The following is a 9,649-nucleotide window of genomic DNA, read 5'->3' as shown; positions in this document are numbered from 1 at the left end:
GTTCTTTTGTAGAAGCTCTACTTAGTTTTTCAAATTGGTTTTTTGTCTGTTTGGAGGTTCTGTTGTTTTATTATGTCTCAAAGCCCTTTTCCAAATTTAATAATTTTGAACATACTTAAATTTAAATATTTAATTATAGACCCATAAGACTTTAAAAGCTACTGTTTGTGCCTCCTTGGGTGTCCATTTCCCCGTTTGCCGAGTCTGCTGACTTGACCTCCCGAGGTCTTTCCCTTGCACGGCTTACACCTTGTTACCATGAGCTCATCTTTGTTCTTTATTTTGCATGAGACAAGTATACTCTGGGTTCTGGAAATGTCTCTGGAAAGGCTTCACATTTCCTTTTGCCATTGCCCTAGAGGTTTCATGGTCTTCTGTTTCATTGTTTGATTGAGGAGTCCCACAGTACTGGCAGAGTATAAATTTGGGACCCCATGAATATTGGAAGGCTGGATTTTAATTTTACGTGTATATGAATTTTTTTCCTATCAAGAAGGTTGTATGGACAGCAAAAGGTCCATGCTATTTCTAGGAGCCTATGAGCAGAATTTTTCTAATTGCTCGTTCATAAACTGACTGTTGTTTGGGGGTTCCTGTCTTGGTCTGTTCAGGCTGCTATAACAACATATTCAGGGCTCGCTGCCTCCTCTACTCTCTCCCACTTTTATTTTGGGTCATTCTCACTGTCTCTGGTGCTTAAGTACACTGGCTTCAGCATTAGGCAGACCTGGTTTGAGTTTTGGCACTCAGCACTTAACGGTGTGACTTAGGCAACTTTTTCAACCTCTCTGAGTCTCAGCTTTCTCATTTATGCAAAGGAGAAAATAACAGTAATTTGTTGACTTGTGAGGATTTATGGAGAGCATACATGGACAGTGCTCCGCAGAGGGCAAGTGTGCTCTGCAGCTGTTAGATGTCATGATTATTAGCTTTGACTTGGTTTTTGGCATCTTCTTCTGAAACTCCTGCCAACTTCCCCTGACTTCTTACTGCTTCTTTATTATCTATGTTTAAGCCAGAATCAATTTTTTTTTAAATTGTTGCTTTTCCATTATTGACAAAAATACTCCCCAAAGCACCACTTTTGGTCTTGCTATACCTTTATTATCTTGGACCTACTAAGTTCATGACTTCTGTCTCTCACTAAAGCTGCTGATTAATTTTCAGGGTGTCCCATATAAAAAGAGGGAGATGGTATTGGTGGTGTCTGAGTATGTGTCTATATGAGAGTAGGGATGGGTCAGCCATATTGTGTGTGTATATTTTAAAGATTTTATTTATTTATTTGAGAGGGGAAGGGGCAGAGGGAGAGGGTGAGGGAGAACCCTAAGCAGACTCTGCACTGAGCACAGAGCCCAACACAGGGCTCAATCTCATGACCCTGAGATCATGATCTGAGCCGAAACCAAGAGTCGATGCCTAACTGACTGAGCCACCCAGGCGCCCCATGTCAGACATATTGTTTTATGTGTCATTATCTTGACATTAGTTTTACTAAGCTTTGCCACATTGAACACACAGACTGTTTACATGTAGATCCACGGGTTTTGTCTTCATATCTACCTTAGAGCCTTAATTACTGTTGATTCTAACCCATGTAGCCCAAACAGAATATCAGAGGTGATTTGAATGTTATACTGGAAAGTGCCTATTATGCCATCTGTGATGTGGTCAGCATTAGGCTTCCTTTGAAATACTAGTGGGTAACCAGGCCCCTGTTTGGACATCACACTAGTATAAGTTTTAAACATAAACATCTTCATCATTAATGAAAGGTTTATGGAGCTCCCATCATGTACAGCACTGTGCCTCCCAACTCTGCATCCCAGCGTCTCTGGTCCCATCCATGGACGCGACCCCAGTACAAGGAGGGAGGGAGTCACCAGATAGTCACCCATTTTCAATTTTGGAGTCAGATCCCTCTGTGCATTTCCGGAAGACAGTCTCCAGTTAGAAAATAAAACAAAATCGTGTTGATGATTTGGGCTACAGACCAGAAGTGCAATGTGTCCTTCGTTTCTAGGAGTGAAATTTTTAAGTCTACTGAGATTATTTCAAGGTCCATATTCATCATATCCATTTTCTGAAGGAAATTTCCTAGGAAGAGTGTCTGGTTACTTGATGCGGAAATTGCTTTCCTTTCTGGATGGAGACCATCATCCTCAAACTAATTTCCTGTTTAGTGTTCAATATTTGAAAGCAGGAAATTGTCATAATAAATGGGAAGCTTGAGATGATGGTGGAAATGTGTTGAGAAATCTGGTTGCTAGGGAAATCACTGTTGCCTACTTTAATTTATTAAAAACCTAGACCTTATTTGGCGTTTCCCCCCTCATTCCTATTCTCATCAATAGCCCATTATCAAAAGAACTTTATTAAATATCGATCTCTGCTTGGCACTATGGGTGATTGGGCCCCTGCCCATTAGCACCTTGTAACAACAAAAACAACGAAGAACCACAAGAACAAGATGACAGTATTAATTTGATACTTAATTATTGATAGACATTCGTCTAAGAACCTTAGTTGGCTTTTAAAAAATGTAGTCCTTACAACAGCCATATGAGGAAGGGACTGTTATTACTTCCATTATATTGATGAAGTGCTTGAGACACAAAGTCAATAATTTACTCAAAGACACACAACTAGTAAATAGAAGAGTCTGGATTCACCCCTTCCCAGCTCACATCATTAACCACTGTGTTCTACTGCTTCTAATCTATTGGAAAAAAATGAGAAAGAATAGAGAGAATGCACACGTAGACCAAAAATATAAATGTGGATTTATTATCACATGCTAGAGTTTAGCACATTTTGCAGGATGGGGGTGAGAAGAGAATTTGAGGAATTGGATATTGAGGTGAAGCCCTGTTCTGCGAAACAGTGAGATTCTGAAAAGAAGACTATGTATTTGTAAATTGATTGAAAGGATGGGAGAGGCAGGTGGAGAACAAGAAAGATTACATTTTATTTTATTTTTTAAAAGATTTTATTTATTTATTTGAGAGAGAGAGAGAGTGAGAGAACAAGAGCAGAGGGAATGACAGAGGGAGAGGGAGAAGCAAGCTCCCCGCTGAGCAAGGAGCCCAATGTGGGGCTCAATCCCAGGACCCTGGGATCATGACCTGAGCTGAAGGCAGATGCTTAACTGACGGAGCCACCCAGGTGCCCCGAAAGATTATGTTTTAGAAATGGAAATGGTCTGATGGGCCAAATAGAGAGCGGAGTAGATTAGCTCAAGGTTGGTGGGCTCAGGGGGTTGGTCTGCAGGAAGCAAGGTCAGCATATCCCAGAGACCCAGCTTCTTGGAACTCGATTGCTCAGTCCACTCGGCCAGCTCCCCTCTATAGCGAGGAGAAGCAAGATATGGTTCCAGCCTGATGTGGCCTCACCATGTCAGCCTTTTGCATGTCACCAGAAGCAGGTGAGTTTTAATCAACCACCCCACCTGTTGAAGCTTTTTATCCTCATGTTGGAGCAACATGATCTAGTGACGCAAATGCCACGTAGGAAGTCAATAAAATCGGATTCTATTCTTGGTGTTTTCTGGGATGAGTAGCAGTCATTCTGGGTAGCTCACTAACAAGACATTTTAATGAGTTAATAAATCTTTCTTACTGAACTACATGGAAAGACATGAAACATTACACTTTAGCTACTCACCAGCCTTAATTAAACTTGATGTTGAAAAGGTCAGCGCCCTGTCTGGCAGGCTCCAAATCACTTCAGACCTGACAGTAGGGGCGGCTGTAGGGGTGAAAGCAAACGTGTGCACAGGACATGGGGGGTCCTAGGCCGACCACTGGAGCCTTCACTGGGTGCATTGTAAACGAGCCATGTCCCAGCTAACGACATTAGCATTTATATTGAGTGCTGGCTCTGTGTAAGTCATTGCTGCAAGTGTTTAGATGCATTAATGCATTTAATGTCCAAAAGCACCCCTAGTAGGTACTTGCTGTTATAATTCTTGATAGATAAGGAAACTGAGGCACAGAGAATTGTAATGACGTGGCCAAGGTCCCGCAGTCTACAAAGTGATAGAGCCAAGATTTGAATGCATGGAGTCTGATTTCAGAGTCTGTGTGCTTGAACACTAGTCTTTGCTATCTCCTTCCATCAGGGGTTGGGTTGTGTTCACATAGTTAAAAATACACCAGCCTCCTGTGGGTTTTGAGGCACCACTACCTTCCAGGAATTCCAGCAAATGCATTTTAGGATAGGTCAAAACACACTCACCAATATCATACAGATTGGTAGAGGTCACTGGGAGATTGGGTTGGTAATAACAATTATTGCACTTTTTTGAACTAACATACCTTGATTCAGCAAACATTTCTTGAGCTTCTGCCATGAACTAGAAACTATGTTAGGTGTTGGGGAGAGCTATGAGTCAGACGTGGTATTGACCATCAGGGCTCTCAAAGATGAGCAGGTCTGCCCTTACTAAGATTTCTGGGAAAACACAAAAATAGCATTCTGGATGGATCTTTTGTAAACTCAGCGCTTGAGTTCCGAGGGGGACTCGCCTTCATTGCTCGCACTGGTTTAGACCAAATTCCCGCGTATGGTAACATACGTACATAGTAGTCCCTGCCCATGTTTTTAGGCTCCATACAAGTGCAGAGCTCTGTGACAAAGGACGTGTTTAACCCGGGACATTTTGAAGAGAGGTGAGATGCAGCTACTTTCTCGTCCTTTCTAGCAGAATCTATCCAAGGGAGCGAAGTCTCTGAGTCAGGCCTCCTGGGTATCAATGCCAGCTTGATCACTTTCTGGCCATATGTTTTTGGGAGACTTACTTCATCTCTCTGAGCCTAGACTTCCTTCTCTGTAACATGGAGGAAATAAAGGAGGTCACCCTTGGAATTCTTTCCAGGATAAATTAAATGCAAAAAAGGCAGAACAGTGTTTATCACACTGTGGGCAACAGAGAACGTGCTCAGTAAGTGCAAGCTATTTTGATTCCATTTCCGAGGTCCATCTCACCGTGCAGTCCTCTGGAACAGACTCTCTAGCAGAACAAAAAGTACATTCCTCTCTTTCTTTTTTCCTCAGAGCCGAGAGTAAACTGGGCCAGGCAAGACATGGGAGTAACAAGCTCAGTGTTTCTTGCTGATGGTTTCTCGTTCTCAGAAGGCAAGAGAAGTAACAAGGGAGCGGCTCCTCTGGACCAGACTGAGGGGGTTGATGAGCTGGAGACGGGGATCTTGAGAGAAAACCAAGGCACCTTACGCATTGGGGCGCAGAGCGTCCACTCTCCTGGTCAGTGTGTTCACGTCTGATCCGTGTCCTCTGCTCTCCCCCGCATGGCTGCTCTGAGCTGCCCTCTGCGGTCCTCAAGCTTCCCTCTCTCCTCTGGCCCCATCTTGGCCTTCTGCAGATAAACATTGCCCTCTGCCTCTACTCAGCCTCATCCTCCAGTCTGGCGTGTTGCATGGCTGTAGAGGGTGCTGGGCACTTTGGAGTCCTGCAGCTTAGTGGCCTTGTCCCAGATGCCCTCCCCCCGCCCCGGGTCCTGAGCTACTTTAGCTGGAGCGCACTTGATCCAGTTCTTTCCACGTGCTGCGCTCACTCTTGGCTCTGGCACTTTGTGCTCTTGCTTCAGCCTTCAAAGTCCCAAGTCCACCCCCCCCCAAAAAAGAAACAGATTCCTCCTTAGACCAGGGTCACTCCGGTCAACTTCCTCTCATATTTCAGGACACTTCCTCAGGGAGGTCTTCCCAGAAACTTAATCTAGGACGGATGCCTTTGTTTCAACAGGATCCCAGGATGCTCCTTTTTTGTAGCCTCTAACACGAGCGATTTGCTTAAAGTCTGTGTCGAGGCCATGGGGACAGGAGCACTGCCAGTCTTGGTCTTCCTGGTGTGAATTCAGATAGTCCTGCCTCCGCTCTGGCCTCCTTCCCGCAGCCTCTCTGAGAGGCGACCTCTTTTTAATAATTTAATAATTTAATAATAATTCCTGTTTGAAGCTCTTCTTAGTGGCTCCTTCCATAACTGCAAATAACACATTTATGATTTCTTGATTTATTAACTGAGACAATATTGAGTGATTTCCTCTCATGGGAAGATGAGGGTTTCCTTTATCTTCTCTGTAGCTCATTTTACTCCCTCTCTTTCTAATGTTTGTGCTTCATTTTCAGTTCTTTCATTGCGCTGTCTTTTTAACGACAAATTTTAAAGTTAAGCCATTATCTCTTTTTTCAATTCATTTTATTTTATTGATTGATTGATTGAGAGAGCAAGCGAGGTGAGCATGGGGGTGGGGAGGGGTGCAGGGGAGAGAACCCTAAGCAGTCTTCACACCTAGAGCCTGATGTGGGGCTCGATCTCACGACCCTGAGATCACAACCCGAAATCAAGAGTCAGAGACTTAACCCACTGAGCCACCCAGGCGCCCCTTTTTAAATTAAATTTAATTAATTACTTTTTTTTTTGAGAGAGAGTGTGTTTCTTAAATTTTTCTTTGTTACTAAGTTCTTAAATTTGCATGCATTTCTTCTTTCCCTGACCTTTAGATAGTTACTCTTTATTTCTCACTAGATCAGATGATGATATCAGTCTTCCTACCCTTCTTTTCCCTTATCCTTTCCCTTCTGTTTTCCACATCTTGCTAGCTCTCTCTTTATTGCTACAGCATCAGATTGATCACATTTGCAGTCCGTTTCAAAATCATATTTTAGGCATTTCGTTTGTCTACCATTTGATTCTGAAGGTTGAAAACAAGTAATCCGTTTGCACTATTTTGACTTTGTGTTTGTCGTGGCAGGACCCCTCGAGGCACAGGGTTTGGTCCTCTGTCTGTGGGTTCATGTCCCAGCTCCTGTCCCACCAACGATAGGGTGGCCAGTGGGAAGGAAGGTCGGGTTTCACATGGCTTCTCTTATCTTAGACTCTAATCAGAGAATCATGCTTAATAATTTGGACCATGATTTCATTGTGCACTTTATTTTGAAATTTCCCTTCTCTCTCTCTCTTTTTTAAACTTCTATTTATTTATTTATTTTTAAGAAAGCTCTAGGCCCAACATGGGGGTTGAACTCACAACCCTGAGATCAAGAGTCCCTTGCTCCACCGACTGAGCCAGCCAGGGGCCCCTATTTCTAAATGTCCTTTGGGGTTTCTATTGCTTGTCTTTTTTTCTCCTTCATAAGAGTCAACGTATCTTTCTGTAGACTAAAAGTAACCTTCCCATCTATTGCCTGAAATCACAGCCCTTTTCTCTTCCCACTCTGATTTCTATTATTTTGTAGATGTCTGTTCTCTCTGGAAGCTTCTTGGATGCTTTTTTCTTTTTTGTCCTAAAATTTCACAAAAATGTGTCTCTTTTCTTTAACCACTCACAGTGTTGAATATTCAGCAGACACATCCAATCTGAAGATTTCTGTATTCTGTAGCCAGGAGAAATTTTCTTCTATTATTTTATTGATAATTTTTCTCCTGTTATCTTTTTATCTTTGACAGATTCTCTGTGTTTTTTATTTTTTTATCTCTTTTTAAAATTTTTATGAGAGGGGATTTTTACTTTTTGGGGAAGGCTTTCAAATTATTCACGTAGTAATTTGTTATTTTAAAACTATTTGATGTTCCTTTTTTATAGTATTCTATTTTTGTCTTATGGGTGCCATTTCTTCTTGAAGGCTAATTAGATTTTTTTTAGAGTTCTCCTATGAGTTCTGAAATACTTACGTTTCCCATGGACTCTGTTATTCTCTGTGTAACCTCTTTCAAGGTGCTGATTTTCCCCAGGTGTCTGATGATTCTGGCTATACTTTCATATTTAAGGATGAAGGACCACATGGTTGGCTTAGGAGCATTGGAGGCAATGACTCTGCTCTCGACCAGGCCATTCTGGGTCTTCCATCCATCTCTCCCACAAGGAATGAGAAGTACACCCACTAGCTCTGTGTCCGTGAGCAGGGCTCCTTGGTGGGAGGATTTTGCTTTTAGATGTCATAATGGCAAGCTAGCCACTAGAATGAGCTCCTCTAATCCAAATGTTAGGTTGAGGAGAGCTTTGCTTTGAGGCACCCATATCCATACTCTGGTCTTAGTTCTGTCCAGGAAATCCCCTACACACACACACACACACACACACACACACACACACACACACACACACGTTAGGGCAGAAATTTTAGTGCCCCTATCAGTTATCTCTCTGTTTTCTCTAGTGCCTGGCTCTAAGTAAAGCTGCACTAGTTATTTTAAATGACCATATAATAGTAGCACATAGGTTTTCCATACGCACTTTTGAGGGTTCACCTTCATTAAGATGTGGTCCCTGTACCCAAATAGCTAATAGTCTAGCTGCTAATGGAAGAAACAGATGTGTAAACCAATCACTATAACAGAGACAGTTAAGTGTGGTAGAACATCTTTGTGCAAAATGCCGGCTGTATTGAGGAAGAGACCTCGAGTCTGTCCCAGGGGTTGGGGGAGGGAGAGAGGAAACGTGGCAGAGAGCACATTGGATGAAAAGGCAGCCTGCAGACTCTGCAGCCAGGTTGCTGAGATTTGAATCCTGGTTCTTCTCGGGCAAGTGGTCCTCTCTTTGTCTGTTTCCTCCCCTGTCAAGTGGGCATAAGACAGTAGCTCTGACCTCACAGGGTTTATTGGTGAGAATTAGATGAATTACTTATGTAAAATGCCTCCACTCAGTACATACTAGGTCCCATGATTATTGCTATTATTTCCTGATGTGGCCTTGAATGATGGCTCAATGGCCAGTGCAGGGGCAGGAGGTTATCGCTGGGAAGATAAGCCCCGCGAGTGAAGGCATGCTGAGGGAGGAGAGTGGTGGCGCGTGGCCAGGATGCCGGGCTCTGGAGGGACTGTCAGAATAAGACTGGAAGGAGCTGGATCAGATCTCGGGAGGCCTCGGACCCTCGTCAGGGGTTTGCCTCACAGTCTCCCTGCTGTCAGTTTTCGGGTTTGAGGTGCTGTGCACACAGTAAGTCAGGGGATCTGACTGGTAAAACTGGTAGGGACCCCATTTCATAGGTGGCACAGATGAAGTAGGAACAGTAAGAACACACAGATGTGTCTCCCTGCAGAAGACACTGCGGAAGGGGACAGGAAATAACTGAATGAAAATCTTCCTAGGCTGGGACGCGGGTGGCGAGGTGAGTGGGCCATTGTAAGCGGGGTTAGCTTGCAGGTAACTTTGATAGGATTTGGTCCAATGTTTAGAAAGGCAGATTTTGGAAAGATCTGAGGGTAAGCTTACTAACCACGAAGACGCAGGGGCTTGCCCCGGGAGGGAGGCAGCAGGGGTCCCTCACTGCAGCTCCCAACACTTGCGGGATCCACGCTGACGTGGCTGGGCTGGTATCCTCTAGGGGTGGTACCAACTCCACGCTACCCCTGTATGATCTCCGAGCCTGAAGGCATTCTGTTTCTCCAGTTGCAGTGTGAGCACAGTGTGCCCGGCCTCCCTCCCCGGCGGTGGGCATGCACTTCCATGCACCTGTGGGAATTTCCATAGCAGGGAGGAGGGACGGACTCCCTGAGAGCAGGCAGAATGAGATCAAGGCTCTGAGGCCATTCTGCCTGCCATACCACTGCTGTCTGCCCACTCAGCTTTAAAAAGTCCTCACGGGCTGCTTCCCATGAGTACCCGTGGTCCGCGCTGTCTCCAAAGATCAAA

Source organism: Halichoerus grypus, chromosome 9, assembly GCF_964656455.1.
Source record: "Halichoerus grypus chromosome 9, mHalGry1.hap1.1, whole genome shotgun sequence".
Lineage (NCBI taxonomy): Eukaryota > Metazoa > Chordata > Mammalia > Carnivora > Phocidae > Halichoerus > Halichoerus grypus.
Note: the sequence above shows the minus strand (reverse complement) of the source record.